We start from the raw sequence: 20,135 nt of genomic DNA, 5'->3' as shown, positions 1-20,135 counted from the left end.
AAGCAGAGTGAGGCTGGAGAAATGGCTCAGTGACTAAGAGCACACACTGTTCTTGCGGTGGACCCACATTTGGTTCCCAGCACCCAGTTTAGGTATCTCACAACCACCTGTAACTACTGCTCCAGAGGATCAGACACCCCCTTCCTGCTTCCACTGGTACCTGCTGAACACGCACACAAGCTCACACAGACACACAAATACGGTGTAAAAATAATTTTTTTAAATGCCAACATTAGGGGGATATAGAAGACCTGGAGAGGAAAGGGGGAATGAATGTGATCAAAATTCATTGTATACATGTATGAAATGCTCAAAGGACAAAAAAAAAAAATTATTTAAAAACTTTCAGCTCAATCAATCACTTTATATGATAGTACATGCCTTTAATCCCAATACTTGGAAGGCAGAAGCAAGTGGATCTCTGTGAGTTTGAGGCCACCCTGGTCTACATATATCTTGAGTTCCAGGACAGGTCTACATAGTGAAACCATGTCTCAAAATATTAATAAAATAATAAGAAAAATCTACTTCTGAGAATGTATTGACTTATAAAAAATACGACAGAATTCTCTTTGTGGCATTATTTATAAATGCAGATTACAATCAACAAAATGGTCATCAATAAAGGGCATTAGCAAACACGGTACACCATACAACATTCAGACACTCAACAGATAAATTAATAAAAATGAAACCAATAATAAAAGCACAATGTAGTAGTCGTAACAGATGACCATATGCACAAAAGGTTGGTATGTGTGCTTATGTTTTTTCATATATAATTAACAACAATGATTCTCAGGGAAAGATTAAATGGCAGAGAGGAAAAAACTTTAAATTATGCATATATTATCTGTTTTTTTTTTTTTTAATGCATAAAGAGCTGGGGAGAGGGCTGAGTAGGGTGAAGTGCTAGCCCAGCACCCACATAAAAAGCCAGAAGTGGTGACCTCCTTATAATCCAGCTCAGGGGAGGTGGAGACAGGCAAGTCCCTGGAGCTTGCTGGCCAGCCAGCCAGCTTAGCCGAACAGTTGAGCTCCAGGCTCAGTAAGAGACTGTCTCCAAAAATGTAAGGTGAAGCATAACTGGGGAAGACACCCAAATTCACCGCCTGGCTACATGTGCGCATACACCTGGATTCATACACATCACATTCCTCTATCGACACACACATACAAATACCTCAACTATATATGCACAGACACCAAAAAAAGAAAATGTTTTATAATAGAAAATTTCCACTTGTTTAAGCAGCACTCTCGACATTCTGACATAATTTAAGCAAAACATGAAGAATTCTCATTTACAGCTCTTACAGATTTAATTCATTTATGAGCTAGAAAGATGACTTGGTGGGTAAAAGTGCCCACTGTACAATCCTGACAGCCTGAGTTCAATCCATGGACCCACATGATAGGAGAAAACTGACGCGAAAACTTGTCCTCTGACTTTCACATATGTGCCATGACCTGCAAGCACAAGCACACATACACACAAATAATAAACAAAATAACACCATTAAGTAATTCACTTATAATAAAAAGAGCACAACTGCATCTACTAAGAATCTCTTCTGAAGAGAACAGCCAATGTATATAATGAGCTTGTAACTACAATAAAAAATACACAGTGACAACAACTCTATACTATCCAGAAGCAACTACAATAGCAACAGTTTTCCAAAAGGAATGTATGATTCCCACTCCCAAAATAAAAATAAAAAAATTTAAAAACTCACTAATTCAAGTAAATATCTGAAAACATTAGTCTTAACTCTCCAAGAAGTTAGTCACACACAATCTTCAGCAAAGGTGCTTTTGGATTCTTGTAGCTGCAGCAACTTTACAAAAATAAAACATGGCGTGAATAATTACCAGGAGCCGGATTCCTTGCTCCATAGTCACAAGCCCCCAGTCAACAAAGCTTTCCATGGATGGAAGATATCAAATAGGCCCTGGAGTTCCCAACAGAAGAGTATGCACCTGGTTCTGGATCTCACACACTTCAGGTCAAAACCAGAAGAGGTGAGAGATTGAGAGATAGATAAAAGACAGGTAGGTAGGTAGAGACAGACAAACATAGATCTTTATCTCTTAGATTAGGAACTTGTCTTAGTTTGTTTTCTGTTGCTAAAACAAAATACGTCAAGCTGGATAACTTATAGCAGAGTTTATTTGCTCATCCTTCTGGAGGGTCTGAGTCCAAGAACAACATAGCACTGGCCTGCAGAGAAGGTTTTCTTGCCACAGCCTAGTGTGAAAGGCAGCATGAGAGTAAACACATTAGCTGGGTCTCCTTATCAAGCAGAGCCTGGCTGGGAGACCCACCATCTTGCCTCCGTCAATTTTTGATGGTTTCCAAAGGCTCCACTCCCAAATGCCATCAAGGTGAATTTGGGGATTAAGTTTTCAGCACGTACAGACAGGGGACACAGCAAAGCGCTTTCTATTACTGCACAGCAGCACTCCAGCTCATGGAATCCACCATCTCATTATGTGTCTGTCTTCCCTCAGAAACACAGATCTTTGGAGAACGGTTAAGAGCCTTTTTCTCTATCCTTTAGTATCAAGAACATTTGTCAAATGAAGACTCTTACCAATCTATGTAGTCTTTCAGTCTCTACTAATCACTAGAATAACTGGGGATTGGTGGTGGTGGTTAGTACTTTGAGACAGGGTCTCATTCTGGCCTGGAACACCATTGTTCCTCCTTGACTTCCCCAGTGCAGGGCTTACAGGCAGATGCCATCATCTCCAGTTTTGTGTGGCACTATGGAATGCAAGGCTCTGTGAACGGCAGGCAAGCACTCTATTGACTAAGCTACATCCCCAGCTTCCAACCCAAGAATAATTCTTTTTTTTTGTTTGTTTGTTTTGTCGAGACAGGATTTCTCTGAGTAGACCTCAGTGTCCTGGACTTGCTTTGTAGGACAGGCTGGCCTTGAACTCACAGAGAACCAATGCCTTCCTCTGCATCCCAAATACTGGGATTAAAGGCATGTACCACTATGCTTAGCTCCCACAAATAATTCTTAATGGCAGCAGTCTTCATTAAAAGCTCTTTGGGGACTCAGTTCTCATTAATATACCATTTCTGCATCCATTCTAGCACCTCCCTAGCTTGAAAGATGTCTCACCAAATAATTGCAGTAAGATTCTGAAGTCATTCTTCCCTAGCTCTTCTATAAAATCATGATTTTACAATTCAGCAAAACATCATTACTATTTCCAAATAGATGCTCTCAAGAGCTAGGAAAATCTACTCCTAGCCCACTACTTCTTGGATGGACAAAAGACCTACATGATTATACAGCTAGAGCTATAGATTCAATTCAGATAAAGCCAGCCCAATTTCTCCCTAAGACACAGGTGGTAAAGAAAGCAGAATGCTCTTGCTGCTCTCTTTGCATAAAGCAGCATTCCCACCAAAGGAGCTTATGCTCATGGTATGGGAGATGACATGTGCATGTGCACAAGTATGCATGTGGGTGGAGGCCAGAGGCAATCTCAGGTATCATCCAAAAGAGAGAGAGCAAGAAAGCACCACTGAGGGCCTCTGGAGGTCAAAGGACAACTTTTGGGAGTCATTTCCCTTCTTCCACCCAGGGATTACTTTGAAGTCATCAGAATCCATGGCAAGCGCCTTCATCCACAGAACTTTCTCACGAGGCCCTCCTATCTATCTATCTATCTATCTATCTATCTATCTATCTATCTATCTATATATCTATCATCTATTGTTGAGGTAAGACCTCTTATTAGCTTCAAACTTTCCAAGTAGGCTCTACTGGCTAGCCAGGAAGCTCTAAGGATCTACTTGTCCCCACTTTCCCAGCACTGGGATTACAAACTCAGGCCACTGTACCCAGCTTTTCACACTTGTTTGTGTGAGAGACAGTGAATTCTAGAGCTCTAACATGGCACTTTACAGATGAAGACCCCAGTCCAGATTTTAAGCAGCTGATGAATCACTTTGTTGACATCTGACAAGTCCTAGAAAGCTGAATTTGTTCTGTTCTCTGACATGTTGCTTAGAACTAGGAAATGAGGGTTGGAATGATCTGTCTTTGTCCCCACTGGTAGTAAGGCTCTCAGGCACATAAACACACCACAGACGGCAACGGTGCTTCCTTATGCACATGCCAAGAAACTCTGACCTGGAGGAAAACGTACTGAGAAACAAAACACCAAGTCCAGCCTGCGAGCTGGGCCTCCTTCACCACATCTGGACTGACGGTTTCAAAAAGGGCTCCCAAGGGAGGTCTTGTCACCAGGACAAGTAACACTAGACACTCCTGAAGAGTGCACTGAGGGAAACATGATCACAGGCCCAGACGGGGAGAGCAGACACTTTTTCCCCAGCTCAGCTTTGGAATCTATAGACAAAACAATTTGCTAATACTGTTTATTGCATTTTGCTAGAAAAACACACACTTCATTGCAAAAATGGAAAATAATTTTGAAAGTAAGCATTTATCAAAAATGAAAATGATTAGGGTAGAAAAATGAAAAATCAAATACAAAAATTATTCCTTAAAAAAAAATTGAATTCAGAATTCAATCCCTGGAATTTCTATTAAATGTTTTGACATAGGGTCTCACCATGTAGCCCAGGCTGACCTTGAACCAAAACTCTACTGCCTCCTGAGGGCTAGATTATACACATACACCACCATACCCACCAAATATCACCCTGTGATCATTAATACTGTCAGTTTGATAGGATCACCTAGGAAACATACCTCAGGGAACAGCTAAGTGGAACTGTCTCAGGTAACTGATGTGGGAAGACGGACCCTGAGCATATATGGTCAGCACCACTCCACAGGCTGGGCTCTAGACCAGATAAAAATGGGAACGTGGTCTGGGCTGATGCCTCAGTGAGTAGAGGTGGCTGCCATCAAGCCTGACCTGACAACCTGAGTTCCATTCCTAGGACCCACATGGTAGGAGATCTGACTCCTGAAAGTTGTTCTCTGACCTCCACAAGTGTGCTGTGATATGAACGCTGCCAGCACTGAACACACACACACACAAATTGCAAAAAAAATTCTAATAAAAAAAGAGATTAAAAAAAAAAAAAAACACAAGCAAGCCTGCAGGGGCTTTTATCTACTTCCTAATTATGGATGTATACACTGTGTCTGCCTCCTGTTCTTGCTGCCAAGACGTCCCCTACCACGGTGGACTGTTTTGATTCCTCCCTAGGTTCCTTCTTGTCAGGCATTTTGTCAGAGTAAGAAGGAAAATAGCTACCACACACCAAACTTTACAGAGTAACTTTTTTAAGTCATGAATAAAATGAACCCCATAGCATACTATCTAACATGTTTACCAAAGAGTAGGTAATTCCTAAGCCCTATCATTGATCCTCACTGATTTGAGATGTGACTTAACAGGAGCAGTTAAAAATCTTGAAGAAGCCAGGCAGTGGTGACAACGCATGCCTTTACTCCCAAAACTACAGAGGCAGAAGCAGGGGAATCTCTGAGTTTGAGGCCAGCCTGGTCTACAGAGTGAGTTTCAAGACAACCTCAAGGCTAAAAGCCTTGTCTCTAAAAGCCTAAATAAATAAATAGATAGATAGATGATAAAATTTGAAGAACTTTTTAACATACTAATCAATAATATTTTGAGGGGCCTACAACTATGAATGTGTTCATTTGAAGGTCTGTTTGGCTTCCCAATTCAACTAATGAAGTTTAAGCATAACACTACTCTGCATTAGACAGAGCACCGGAGGGACAGATTAGGCACTAGACACAAGAGAGGAAGCCAGGAAAGCAAGGAACGCAGCATGCGTGCCATTCTCTACTGGTTCTTGTTTTGGGCACACATCCACTTAAAAGTTAATGACAACTATAGGCCTAGCTCAATGGTAGGGCATGTGCTTAAGGCCCTGGCTCAATCCAGACCTGAAAGAAGAATATAGACTAGTTGTCAGGTGCGGTGGCACACACCTTTAATCCCAGCACTCAGGAGGCAGAGAGGCAGATAGATTCTCTGTGAGTTCAAGGCCAGCCTGGTCCACACAAGTGAGTTCCAAGACAGTCAAAACTATGTAAGAGACCTTGTCTCAAATAAACAAGCAAACAAACAGATAAGTAAATCCTGCATAGAAACATAAAACTTTAAATAGAAAAGGGGGAAAAAAAAACCCATATTTACTGAATTTTATACAAGGGGCTAAGCAGTATCACAAACATTCATGAATTCACGTGTACTTTTTTTAGACAAAATGTCACATGTTCCCTTGCTTGCCTCAGACTTACTATGTAGCCAAGGATGAACTTGAACTTCTGACCCTTCTGCCTCCTGCCCCATTTATGAGGTGCCTTGTATGGAAGGCGGGGTTTCACACATGCTAGGCAAGCACTCTTGCCCGACATGCATCCTTTCTTTCTAGCTCTCCTATGTTACACCATGTACAAAAATTAACTCAAAATTAGTCAGCCAAAAAGCTTAAATTTAGGGGTAATGGGAGGGAAGGAGGGAGAATCTGAAATTTTTAAACCTTAGAAGAAGTTTGAAAGCTCTGTGCCAGGACCATTATTATCAGGACAACCCAGGGCTGGAGTGACAGCACGGTGCTTGGTAGCACTGGCTGCTCTGAAAGGGCGCCCACACAGCAGCTCATAACTGCCCGGAACTCCAGTTCCAGGGGACCCAGAGCAGCCTTCTGGTCACCGTGGGCACCAGGCACACAAGTGGTGCACAAACAAATACGCAGGTGAAAAACAAAACAAACAAACAACAAAAACAAATATAACTATTTTTTATAAAAAGCCTACAAAATGGGAGAAAATATTTGCAGATCATATATATATCTGATAAGGGACTTTATTATATAAATTTTGAAACTGTCAAATTTTTTCGAAAGAAAGAAAGAAAGAAAGAAAGAAAGAAAGAAAGAAAGAAAGAAAGAAAGAAAGAAATTAATTAATTTCTGGTGCCAATGAGATGGCTCAATGGGTAAAGGCACCTGCCACCAAGCCTAACTATCAATGTTCAGTACCAGAACCCATATGATGGAGAGAACCAACTCCCACAAGCTATGTTCTGCCAAAGCATGTATATGCATGTACACACACACACACACACACACCAAACAAACAAATAAATGTTTTTTTTTTTTTTTAACTTAAGAAACTTCTCAGCTGGGCATGGTGGTGCACGCCTTTAGTGGTACCATTCAGAGAGGCAGAGGCAGGCGATCCCTGTGAGTTCAAGGCCAACCTGGTCTACAAAGTCCAGGACAGCAAGGGCTACTCAGAGAAACCCGGGGGGGGGGGAGTTACTTCTCAAATTCAACACAAAGACAATCCAACTTTAAAATGAGCAAAGGACTTAAATAGACATTCTTCTAAAGGTATTCAGATGGAAACACACAGACAGATTCTCTGCACTTTAGAGAAATCCAAATCAAAACCACAATGAGCTGTCACTTCACACATACTATAAATAGGAAACATAAATAGTTTTCTAATGGTAGAAAATGGCGTAGGTAAGGCTGTGAGGAAAGTGGGCACTCACAGTGCTGGCAGAATGGAGAGAGGCAGAACCACTGTGCGAGACTCTTCTGCAAACCCCCAAAATGCTGAATACCCAATCCCACACACCCAATCAGCTACAAACAGAGATTCAAATGTGTTTAAAAGAGAAAGACAGAGGGAAGAAAGGAAAAGGTGAGACAGGAAGAGGAAGACAGATCAAGAGAGAACAAAAGCAGGAAGAAAATGGGAAGAGGGAGAAATGGAAAGGCAACTGAAGCATCTGAAAGCCAAGAATGGCTTCTCTGCACCTGTGATGATGGCTGTAAGCCTCAGCTTCCTGTCATAAAAGGAAAGCAGCAGAGAGTGGTGGCTCACTTTTTATCTAGCCACCCAGCAGACAGAGGCAGGCAGATATCATTGAGATAGAGGTCAGCCTAGCCCCTTGAGAAACCCTATCTCAAGGGGGCCGGGACAGGCGAGCACTGGCCTTTAAATGCTACCATAAAAATTAGTACAACTCTATCTATAATACTCAAACCAGCACTTGGTAAGGACTGAACATTTAATCTGTGACAGCTATGAACTGTGACAATATGATACATCTGTGTACTGCCCAAGGAAGTGGCTTGGGGTCAGAAACTCCATGTCTTATCAAAACATTAAGGACCAGAGATGTGCTCAGGCAGTAGAGCACTTGCCCAGCATGTAAAAGGCCTTGGATTTGATCCCAACACTGAATAAAGCCCACATGGCAGCACACAACATCCCAGCACTCAGGAGGGCAGAGGCAGGACAATTACAAGTTTTAAGTAGTCCTTGGCTACCTACCGACTGAGTTTGAGCTGGGGATGTAGCTCAGTTGGTAAAGAACCAACCTAGCACACATAAGAGGCCCAGGGTTCAATCCCCAGTGCTGCACAACCCAGAGTAGAGACACAGATAGAAAGTTTAAGGCCAGCCTGGCTACATGAGACAGAGTCCCAGAACAAAACTAAACAAAAACTTAAACAGCTCCAGCGCCACAAGGAGACTTCCGAGAAGGAGTGTTTGAATGAAGTTCAGCTTCTCTTTCAAAGACTGGCTTATTGTTCCTAGAGTGAGCCCAGCTACTCTTCACTGGGAAAGACCTGCCATACAATTCATTCTCGATACACAACAGGCCTCTGTGTAGCATGTCTGAGCACCCGTTCATAACAGACTCAGACTCAACCCACAGGAAAGACACAATCTTGGAAGAAAATTATCCGGAAGGTAGTCCCCAGGGGCTGCTCCAAAACTTTAGTGGCCTCAGAAACACTTGGGGAATGTGTTTGAAAAAACAGAAACCCTGGCCCCGCCCACAGCCGTTCTGACTAGCAAATATTTTAAGCTTGACCCTAGTGCACAACTGTTTAAAGAAACACTTGAAGGTAGGCCACAGAAATGTTGTGAGATCACATTCTGATGTGGACAAACAGCGATCTGTCTCACATGGCAAGAGCTGTACACTCTTCCTATTGCTTTGGAAATACTACTGGCAACAAAAGAAAATAAGAGAGAGAGGGCCTCTGTGATGATCCAGTGAGCCTGACTCTCAAGACTCATAAAGTGAGAGAACCAATTACAATATACTATCTTCTGGCCTGCACATGGACACTGAGGTGCACACACACAGATACACATACCTACACACACAAACATGCATATAAAATAAGTAATTTTTTTAAAAAATCCTAATTCTGTACCTTGCTGTATCAACTCAAGTGAGAAATTATTAAAAATTAGAATAGGGCTGAGCACGGTGGAGCACGCCTTTAATCCCAGCACTTGGGAAGCAGAGGTAGGTGGAACTCTTGAGAGTTCAAGGCCACCCTGGTCTACAAAGCAAGTTCCAGGGGCTACACAGAGAAACCCTGTCTCAAAAAGCCAAACAAACAAACAAACAAACAAACAAACAGTTAAAATAATGTGTCTTACAGAGTTGCAAAGCACATCCAAGCATAATTACTTACTGCAAAGTATGGAAAGGAGGGCAACCTCAAAGGTGGCACATTAAGAAATACGAGCAGGACAGCGAGGTGGTTCAGCATGTATGGACTCTGCTGCCACCCCTGATGACCTGAGTTCAATCCCGGGACTCCCATGGTGGAAGGAAAAACCGATGCCTCCAAGTTGTCCTCTGAGGTCTACCCCTGTACGAAGTGACACGCCACACCTACAAGTTCACACACACTTTTGAACACACACTGAATAAGCAAATTCATTTCTTTTTGTAAAGAAAGAGAAAATACCTAGAGTTGGGGAAGGACGCTCAGTTGGTATCATGCTTGCCAAGAAGACACAGCCTGGGTTCCATCCACGGTACCACATACACTGGGAGTGGTGGAGAACATCTGTAACACCAGCACGTGAGAGGGAGAGGCAGAAGGTTCAAGAATTCAAAGCCATTCTCTATGCTGTGGGTTCAAAACCAGCCTGGGACACATTCAAGAGGCCCTGACTCAAAAATGAAAAGAGAAGTAGCACACAGGGCTCAGAGCGGCACTGTGGAAGAGCTTTTGCTGAGCATCCCTGAGGTTCTGAAATCAATCCCTAGCCGGACAGCTCTAGGACGGTTAAATGTGGTTTCCCTCTCTAATCTCAACTTTATTACTGCTACATTACAGCAATATCACTGTCAATAATTTAAATGATTCTACCTGTAAAGTCATTTGAACAAGTTACAGACACAGGCCAAAGTACAAATATTGACCTCAGCTATTCTGATCAAAGACAGATATCCAAATGAGCCATGGCAATTGGTATTCAAGTCTGCAGTTGTAGACTTTTTTTCCCCCTGAAAAATACATTTATTTATGAAAGACATAAAAAATAGAAGTATAAAACTTTAAATTTACTTTTTTTATTTTTTAGCAGGTGTGGGGATGGGGAGGGGAGGGGTGGTGTGGACAAGATAAAGTCCTCCTATGTATCCAGGCTAGCTGCAGCCTCCCGAGTTTGGGGATTATGGATGATAATACCAATACCAACTCGTGCCTGACTAAATTTATGCTTTTGTTTTTCAAGACAGGGTTTCTTTGTATAACCCTGGTTGTCCTGGAACTCCCTCTATATACCAGGCTGGCCTTGAACTCACAGAGATCAGCCTGCCTCTACCTCCAGAGTGCTGGGATTAAAGGCATGCACCACCACCACCCAGAGGGATTTTTGGATTTTTTTTAAGGGACCTATACATGAACTAAAGGAAAGGAGAAAATATGGTATAACAGCTATTCACATGGCAAAAAGATCAGAAGGCTTTATGAACCACAATTGCAATAAAATTAGCCAGTTTATGCCTGTGAGAAGAGAATATAAGGACAAGCACAAGGCCCTGAGTCCCCTACTTCACCTACAGATCTCAGTTTCTCCTCTGCAAAATGCTAGCAAAGCCACTCTCTGTCCCTGTCCACTTCTCAGAGCTCAGAAGGGAGAAAAGGGATTAAGACCATTAACATGCTTTGAAAAGCACTTTCATTTCCAGAACCTGGCTGCTGCCACTATGAAGTCATCCACTTATAGCTCTACAAAAAGTGGAACAGCATTTAGAAAGATATATCCCAAACTGATTAAAAAAGAGAAAACAAAACAAAAATAGAAGATGTGAGTCGATGAGATTGCTCAGTGGGTAAAGGCACCAATCCTGATGATGTGAGTTTGAACCTCAGAACCCACACGGTAGAGAGAACTGACTCCTGTAAGTTGTCCCTTGACCTGAACATGAACACAAATGAGTGTGCACATACAATGAATGAATGAATGTTTTTTTAAATGTGCTTTTACAGACGTGTCTGCAGTCTAAGGAGCCAGCTCAGGCAGTAAAGTGCTTGCCATGCAAGCAATGAGGTTCTGCCTTGAGTCCCTGAGTTGAGAACCCATGTGAAAAAGTGGGCATGATGGTTCACATTTGTAATCCCAGCACTCAGGAGGCAGAAATGGACAGATCTGGGGCCTGCTGGCCAGCCAGCCTAGCCAAATCAGTGAGCTCCAAGCCAGTAAGAAACCCTGTCTCAAAAAAGGTGGACAGCTCCTGCAGACGAGCCCGAGGTTGTCTTCTGGCCTCCACATGCCCTTCCCCATCCCCTTCCACTCCAGTCACGCACACACCAACAGAAGCTTGAGAGTGGGGGGCCACGCCTTGCCATCATTAGCAGGAGTCAAGTCTTCTCCTTCTCTTCATTATTACATGGGTAACCATTTACATTTTATTTAACTCTACAATGTCATCGCTGGCAGCACTAACGGAAGCACAGCTCTCAACCTGCAGAGTATACCAGAATCATCTAGGGGTGGTTGACACTGTAGCTGCCCAGTCCCATTGACATTGAGGCTAACCAAATCTCTGGATGGACAAGAGGAAGTTACCTGGCCATTCATAATTCAACAAGGTCCCCAAGTGAGCGTGGTTAATTCCTTACCACTGTAGCACTTACTAGTATGAGCTTCTTCCTGCTCATGGATTTGTCACTCAGTCTTCCCACTTGACATGCATTATCTCATTTCATCCTTACAACAACCATATAAATAGGTGCCCTCTACTGGTCCTCTCCACCCCACCCTTTTTTTTTTCCAGAAAAAGATTCTAAAATACAAAGAGACTAGCCTAAAGCAGTGCCAGAATGCACAGCAAAATTTGAAATTTGTTGCTGTGATTTTCTAACTTGAGAAAACACCTGTGTATTCTGATAAAGTCCTATGAAAAACTTCGGTTTTGTTTTATATATTGCATTTAAAGAAAACCTAAGGGCAAACAAGATGGCTCAGCTTGCCACCAAGCCTAACTACCTGGGTTTGATCCCCTAAGACCCACAAGGTACAAGGAGAGAACCAACTCCTACAAGGTGTCCTCTGACCTCTACAAGTGTGCCATGGCACATAACCTAACACACACACACACTCACAAAGGAATGCAGAAAGAAAGAGAGGAGAGAAAAAAAGAAAGAAAGAAAGAAAGAAAGAAAGAAAGAAAGAAAGAAAGAAAGAAAGAAAGAAAGAAAGACATGAAAGAACACTTAAAAAAAAAACAAAAACAAGAGAGAGTAACAGGTGCCTGCTGTAATCTCAGCACCTGGGGAGGCAGAGGCAGGCAGATCTCTGTGAGTTCAAAGCCAGCCTGGTTTGCAAATTCCAGGATAGCCAAGGATAGACAGAGAAACACTGTCTTGAAAAAACAAAACAAACAAACAAAAACAGAGAGGGCTGGGCAGATGGCTCTGCCAGTAAAGTGCTTGCCACACAAACGTGAGAACCGGAATCACATCCTCTAAGAGCCCACAGAAGAGGAAGAACAGCAGCAGCAGCAGGAGGAGAAGGAGGAGGCGGCAGGCACCACACAAAGTATAACCTAATTGTGGAGAGGCAGAGACAGGAAAATCCCTGGGCATGCTGGCCAAGCAGTCTATCTAAATCAGCAAGCTCCAGGTCAGCCGAGACCGTCTCACAACATAAGGTGAAGAGCTACTGAAAAAGATACCTTTGGCCTCCTAGCGCACCTGCACACACATGTGTGCACACACAAACATGTACACACAAATTTTTTTTTTTTTTAATTCCTTTAAAAAGCATGGTGACCGGTCTGGGCATTTTTGCACACGCCTTTAATCCCAGCACTTGGGAGGCAGAGGCAAGTCTCTGAGTTCAGGGCCAGCCTGGTCTACAAAGCAAGTTCCAGGATAGTCAGGGCTAAACACAGAGAAACTTTGTCTCAAAAAACCAAAAAGTATGATGAACATGTATGAAATTATCTAGAAATAAATGAAATATATAAACATAATATATAAACATAATAAATTAAATACAAGAAATTAGATATACATGTATTTAACTTAAATAAATTAAATTTATATATAAATTAAATATATATACATAAAAGCATAGTGAGCACCTACTAAACCAGGAAGAATGTTGGGATGTAGTTCAGTGGCGGAGCACATGTGCAGAGAGCATGAGGCTATGGGTCCGATGCTAAACACCAAGAGATAAACCAGAAGGACACAAGTGGTATAAATGTGCTTGCATACTCCTAATGCATATAGCACCAACTCAGGTTATGGTCCCCTCCCAGACTATGAGCCCCTGGCATGCTGAGGCCAAGTATGTCTTTATAACTGTACCTTTACTCAGGCAAAAAAATTAAACTAAATATAAAGAAAGCCTGCTGATGGTCCATGGGAATATGAAGAGAACTGTTTGTGGAAAAAGAAACAGACTTAAACCATACTGCTTTGTGGAGATAACTAATCTCAACAAGTGAAAACAGAGGCCACATTAGATGTAAAAACATTTGTGGTGAGCAAAGCCTGTCCTGGAACAAAGAAGTTCACCTGCAGCTTGAGGCTAGAAAGCTGAACACTGCAGGTGTCAGATTAGGTTAGTGGTCCTTGGAGCTAGGCGCAGTGGAACACACCTGTAATCCCAGCCCTTGGGGAGGCAGAGGCAGGTGGATCTCTGTGAGTTTGTGGTTAACCTGGTTTATTAAAAAATAAAGTAAAATAAAATAAAAAGTGGCCCATGGGCCCTCTAAGAGCTCTTCCTTAGCCCCGATCCTATTATCAAGATGCAGAGGGGAGGGACTATTTATTTTATGTGTATGAGTGTCTTTGCCTACAAGTATGTCTAAGCACTACATGAGTACCTGGTGCCCATGGAGGCCAGAAGAGGCAGCCAGATTCCCTGAAACTGGACACACAGCTGTAAGCCACCATGTGGATGCGAGGAACCAAACCCAGGTCCTCTGGCAGCACAGCCAAGGCCTTAAGCATCTGGCTCCATGATACATTTCCTTATTCTTTCACACAATCAACAGTCAGTATACAAGTGACGTGGGTCATCACAAACTGTTCTCAAACGCCCTATATCCAAGGATCCAAAAAAGGGTAAATGTCCGGAGGGAAGCAGTGTGAGAGGGAAGCTGAGGAATAACACCAGAACCAGCAAGGAGGGAAGAGACTTCCAAGCAGGACAGCAGCAGAAGTCAGGCAACTGGTACAGCAGCTGCACCACCACCTCAGCACCGTCAGGCTCCATGAGGAGTGGAGGGGGAGGAAGTGACACCAAACAAATCTGGAGGAATATCATCATGTGTGACAGCAAAGAAATCAGTAAAGCCCTGGGATGGGAGGAGCCAGTTAGAAACTATCAGTAAACCTTAGTGCTTTACGGAGCACTTAATCACAGACACACAGACACACAGACACACACACACACACATACACACATACACACACACACGTTCATATGCATCCATGCCTTGTGGGTGATACTCTGCTAGGCCCTAAGTAAAGAAAGCATGCTTCATTCTTGACAATTTCTTTTTGTAAATCAAGAGCTGTGGCATCTGTGATATCTTCCCTGTGTAATTTTTGTTTTAATTAAAATGAGACCTTTCTCTTATCTTCAAGAAAACTTCTCACTGGTTCTGATTTTAAACACACTTACTTCTATCTATCACTGTCTACTACCAATTAGTTTGGGAACCAGACTGGCATTCAGCACAACTCACAACTATTGAAACTCAACTCTGGAACGGTCACTACCCTTAGATGGCCATACTTACAATAGTACTGCAAAATTAAAGACACTGCTTGTTTAAAAGCTGATTTTTAAGACCTTCAAAATGGACTAGAGAGATGGCTTAGAGGTTGAGAGCATTGACTGCTCTTCCAGAGGTCTTGAGTTCAATTCCAAGCAACCACATGGTGGCTCACAACCATCTGTAATGAGATCTGGTGCCCTCTTCTGGTGTGCAAGCACACATGCAGACAGAACATTGTATACATTATAAATAAAAATAAAAATCTTAAAAAAAAAAGACCCTCAAAATGGCTCAGCAGGTACGGACACTCGCCGCCAAACCTGATGATGTAAATTACTCCCTAGAAAACACACAGTGGAAGAACAGGACAGACCCTCAAAAGCTGTCCTCTGATCTCTACATATCATGTACCTGGCACACAGACACACACTAATAAATAAGTATATAAGTTAATAAATAAATGTAATAGAAACTGATTTAAAATAGATTAATAAGAATAATGGACAATCAAAGACCTAAATTATCTGCTCAAACTTCTAAACCAAGACAGTGAGCTGCTCAAGAAAAGAAAATTAACAGAAGATGGGAGGAAAAATCAAAATCCAAAGCAAACAAAATGAAAGACAATCAAATGATAACCCTAATGTCCTTCTGATCAACCATCCCTCACCATCCACGTAAAATATTTTAAGGATCTGCATCTTGCTCTATAAAAAGCAAATTCCCATTGTCCCTGCTATATTTCAGAGGCTATCATAGTTATTATTGAGGCAAGCACACTCAGCTGTAGCTTTTGTTTGCTATCGATACAAAAAGAAATGTTGGAGGGCACTGAGAAGGCTCCGTGAATAAAGGCAAAGGCAGCTGCTGCCAAGTCTCAGGGTCTGAGACCCACACAGCAAAAGAGAAAACCTATTCCTACAACTTGTCTTTGGCCTGCCCACCAAATTAAATGTCTGTTGTGTATGGTACTTGCACACCCACACATACAGATGCAGATAAAAATAAGCAAATAAATGTAAAAAAAACCTAAAAAGTTAAAGGCTGGGCTATAGCTCACTGACCTGTCTAGCACACATAAACCCTCGGGTCAATTCCTAGCATTGTAAATAGGAAACCACTGATTAGAACTTAAAAGTCTTAAGCTGGTTACTGCTCTGGTCTGCCTTTTGTTGTGACAAACACCATGACCAAAAGCAACATAGGGGAGGAAAGGGTATGTCTGGTTTACACTTCCAGGTCCCAATCCTTACTCAAGTCAAGACAGGAACAGAAGCAGGAACTTCAGCAGAACCCACGACAACCACTGCCTACTGGCTTGTCTCTGACTCGCTCAACAAGCTTTCTTCTTCTTTTCTTTCTTTTTTTTTTTTCTTTCTTCCTTTCTTTCCTTCGTCTTTTTTTTTTTGGTTTTTTTTTGTTGTTGTTGTTGTTTGTTTTGTTTTTTTTTTGTTTTGTTTTTTCAGACAGGGTTTCTCTACCTGGCCCGGGCTGTCCAGGATCTTCCTCTGTAGACCAGGCTGTCCTACAACTCATAGAGATCTGCCTGCCTCTGCCTTACTAGTGCTGGGATTAAAGATGTGTGCCACCACCACCCAGCTTTCTTTTCTTTTTTTAATATTCAAAACTTTATTTTAAAAAAACTGACTTTACTGCAGTTTTTAAAAGTTTGAAAAAGCTTTTTTTTAAATCATGCCTCGAAAAAGTTAATAAACATTACAGAAGAGCAAACTCATTTTAAAACATTGTGAAAGTAAAAGCTGTATCCATAGGCTTTCACCCAACTTTTAAGGGGTGGTGCCGTCCTGAGGCAGTTGGTATCAAGGCTGCTTTAATCATCCAAATTTACAGCCTCGTTCATCCACTTAGGCAAAGAAAGAAAGAAAGAAAGAAAGAAAGAAAGAAAGAAAGAAAGAAAGAAAATGTCCAACAAAGGAGGAAGTGTTCCCAAGTAATAACATCACAGTTAGATTCCCAAAGTCCATACTTGAGATGCTGTTGGATCTCCTTCATTCACTGTTTCCACCACATGAACTTCTATCCTTCTCTACTTTGTGGGGGGAGGGTGTTGGGGGAGACCTACACTTTCTTCAAACTACCAGTGATAGCAGTCCACAGAAGAAGATGTGTCCTGAATCCATAAGAGGTGAGAAAGTAAATAAATTCAAAGAAGTCACGCAGGAACCTGCTCACAGAGCAGGCTGTCCTGTCCCTAGCTACAACTCATAAAACTGGGGTAGCAACTTGCCAGGTAAGGTGTTCCTCTAATTTTGAGGAGGAGCCAGAAGTCAGAAGTCTACAAACACATTTTCATTAGCATAAATTGGCACACAGTGCACAAGCAGTCCTCCAAGCAAGACAGGGAGTCTCATGGCTCCAGATCAACAAGCAGAAAACGGAAAACAGACTGCCCCAGCTAACGTTCTTATACAGCCCAGACCTGCCTAGGAAGAGTGACACCCACAGTGGCCTGGGCACTCACTCCCACCTCAACCACCAATCAAGACAACCTCTCACTGGCATGGCCACAGGCCAGTCTAATCTGGGAAATTCCTTGGTCATGGCTCCTTCTCAGGTAGAAAGTTGATTGTATCAAGTTGACAATAAACAATGACTTAAAAAAAACCGAAATTTTGAGTTACTGCTACAAGGGTGCAATTAGCCAACTTTACAAAGATGAATGAACAAATAGCTCATTAAAATTTAAATCTTTCTTGGCAAAAAAAGAAGATAAATATTCAGTTCTCTGGTGCGCTGTGTTATTTTCCCTATCTCTATGTCTCTGCATCAATGTTGCTATTCTCCCTCCTACTCCATGAATGAGAAACCATATCCCTCTGTTTATGATCCCTCATACCATGAGTTCCATAAATATCATGAATAACAATAACAACAATAATTTCTAAGGGCAGAATTGGTACTAGCCTGTGGCACCTGAATCCGGTGCAAGGTATGGGGTAGAGAGCAGCTGCATCGCTCCTGACTCTCCCGCATCGGCATCACTGCCTCCCAAAGGACTAGAGCATCCAAAGAAAGCGCTCATTGCCACATCACAAATTCAAGTATCAGGTTTAAGGAACTCACAGCTTCCACCATTAGGTCAGTGTTTTCATGAACGAATCGCCTAACAGAAATCCGGATGCGACACAACATGCTTCAAGGCTCTAACTAATTATTCTTTAAATTTAAGAAATATACAGTTCTTTTTAAAAACCCATAGATTTATGTAATGAGTTTGACTTTGGGAAACCTCACACTCATCCAAGCAGCTCATAAAATGGAAAGCAAGATTCAATCCGCTCCATTGTATCCAACCAGACTAACGTGCAAGATCATACACTCATCTTCGTCAGAGCGGCTCTGCCAATACCAAAGAACAACAAAGGCAAGTTGAGGAGGCTGCAAAGGCTTAACTCAGCACTTGTCCGCTTTTCCCAGCTTTGCAAAGACCCTCGCAGTGGGGCCCTCCTGGGACCAAGGAGACCCTCTGCATCCCGCTGGGCCCCGGCGGCTCCGCTTTTGTCTGGCCCAGGCTGGGAGCCCCGGCCGCCCGGCCTGCCTCCACAACCCCTTCTTCTCTCTGAATCTTTCTCCACACCCATCACTTGCCGAGGACTAGTTGTAGTGAGGTTTCCTCTCCTGGAGCCCCTTCCCGCTCCGTGCATCTCGATTCCTTTCAAAGAGATCCCCAGAACGCTTTGGCGTCTCCATAGCCAGCCTGGGGAGTCTCCGGGTCAGGAAGGGGCCCCGGGGTGGGGTCTGAAAGAGACAGGCACACAAAGCCAGGCTTGACCCCACAGCCGCCCCACCTCCCCTCTGCAAAGCAGGCTGCGATCAGGACTGGATCGGGCAGTCGCGCGTCTTGGGTCCTCACCCAGATCCCATCCCAGGGCCGCCCCCTCCCCCAAAAGTGCACCCCAGAGCGGCTGACAGCACCGGACACCGTTCCCACCCGGACCCTGCGCCCGCCGCCTCCCGGAAAAGGAGCAGGGCCCTCGGGTAGACTCCAGTCTCGACACTCTTCTTGTTAAACCCGATACTTACAGCTCTATTATTCACTACTGTTGCGGCTGCGGACCGGACAGCCACCGCCTTCTCCACCCCAATGAGGTTAAGCGCTTGGTGCGGGGATTAAAAAAAAAAAAAAAAAAAAAAAAAAGTGAGAAGCCAAGTGCGCCTGCGCAGTGCGGCCTCCCTGTGTTTCCCCTTACCGCCACCGGCCCGCCTGGACCATAGAGATGCAAACTCATCCCAGAGAGGCGGCTTCCTCTCTATGGTAACGCCAGGCGCAGGCTCCCGCAGGAACCGGCTGCCCCGGGCGCCTTTGCCCAACTAGTATTGTTGATTGACCCTAATGGCCACCCGTAACGTAAAGGTGCTTTAATGAAAAAAAGTGACCAAGGAGTATTTAAGGGGTGTTTAGGGCCTTTGGAGAGCGGAAGCAAAACTAGAAGGAAGCCTGTGTGATAAAACAGCTAGAGAGAGTTAGGAGTGTGGACAGCTCTTCCAGCCGGAACTTCCTTTGGTTGTCGGGGTGTTTGATAACTTGAATCAAACGGCCTTTCTCTTCGGGGTTACGGGTGTCCGCTATTTAATGGGGCGATTTCCATGAAAGAAATTGACCCCCGCGACTTTCCGTAGCCGGCAGTGCGGCTCCGCTCGCCTTTCTGAGCATGCGTACGAGTACTAGTACCGGAAGCACCCCTTTTAAACTCATCTTCGCGCTTTAACAAACCGAGACACTAGTTGGCGGCTGAGAGGGCTAGGGCGAACTCGTGTTGTTTCTTTCCTACGTTTTTTTTTTTTTTTTTTTTTTTTTTTTTTTTCACAACAGTGCTGCCTCGCCCTCCCTTGTGGCCTTCAGAATATCTGTGAGGTGTTTGAGCTATGCAAATTACTGCTTTCAAGGAACTTAAGGACGCCCAGTCCTACTCTTGAGTGCTCCCCAACAGTTTGTATTTGAAAGCTTTTCTGTGGAAGTTGTACACTGGTGACACTTTTAAAGTGTCGATTGGCTTCCTCCATAGGAAGGAAACGATGTTTTTGTGTTTACGGAAAACGATGTGTTTGTATTGGAAGATGTGTGATAA

General features: G+C 43.2%; 1 protein-coding gene across 1 annotated transcript in view; it reads right to left on the bottom strand.

The window, feature by feature from the left end:
- The window catches only part of Clasp1 (cytoplasmic linker associated protein 1), a 219,296-nt gene extending 200,073 nt beyond the window's left edge, over positions 1–19,223 (bottom strand). Inside the window, exon 1 of the mRNA XM_060371639.1 lies at positions 19,090–19,223. The gene's annotated coding sequence lies outside the window, so the exon portion shown is untranslated. The remainder of the gene's footprint in view (positions 1–19,089) is intronic.
- Between the last annotated feature and the right edge of the window lie 912 nt (positions 19,224–20,135).

The sequence above is a fragment of the Meriones unguiculatus genome, chromosome 18 (assembly GCF_030254825.1).
Source record: "Meriones unguiculatus strain TT.TT164.6M chromosome 18, Bangor_MerUng_6.1, whole genome shotgun sequence".
Lineage (NCBI taxonomy): Eukaryota > Metazoa > Chordata > Mammalia > Rodentia > Muridae > Meriones > Meriones unguiculatus.
The sequence above is the reverse complement of the archived record's forward strand: the minus strand, read 5'-3'. Positions and strand labels throughout refer to the sequence as shown.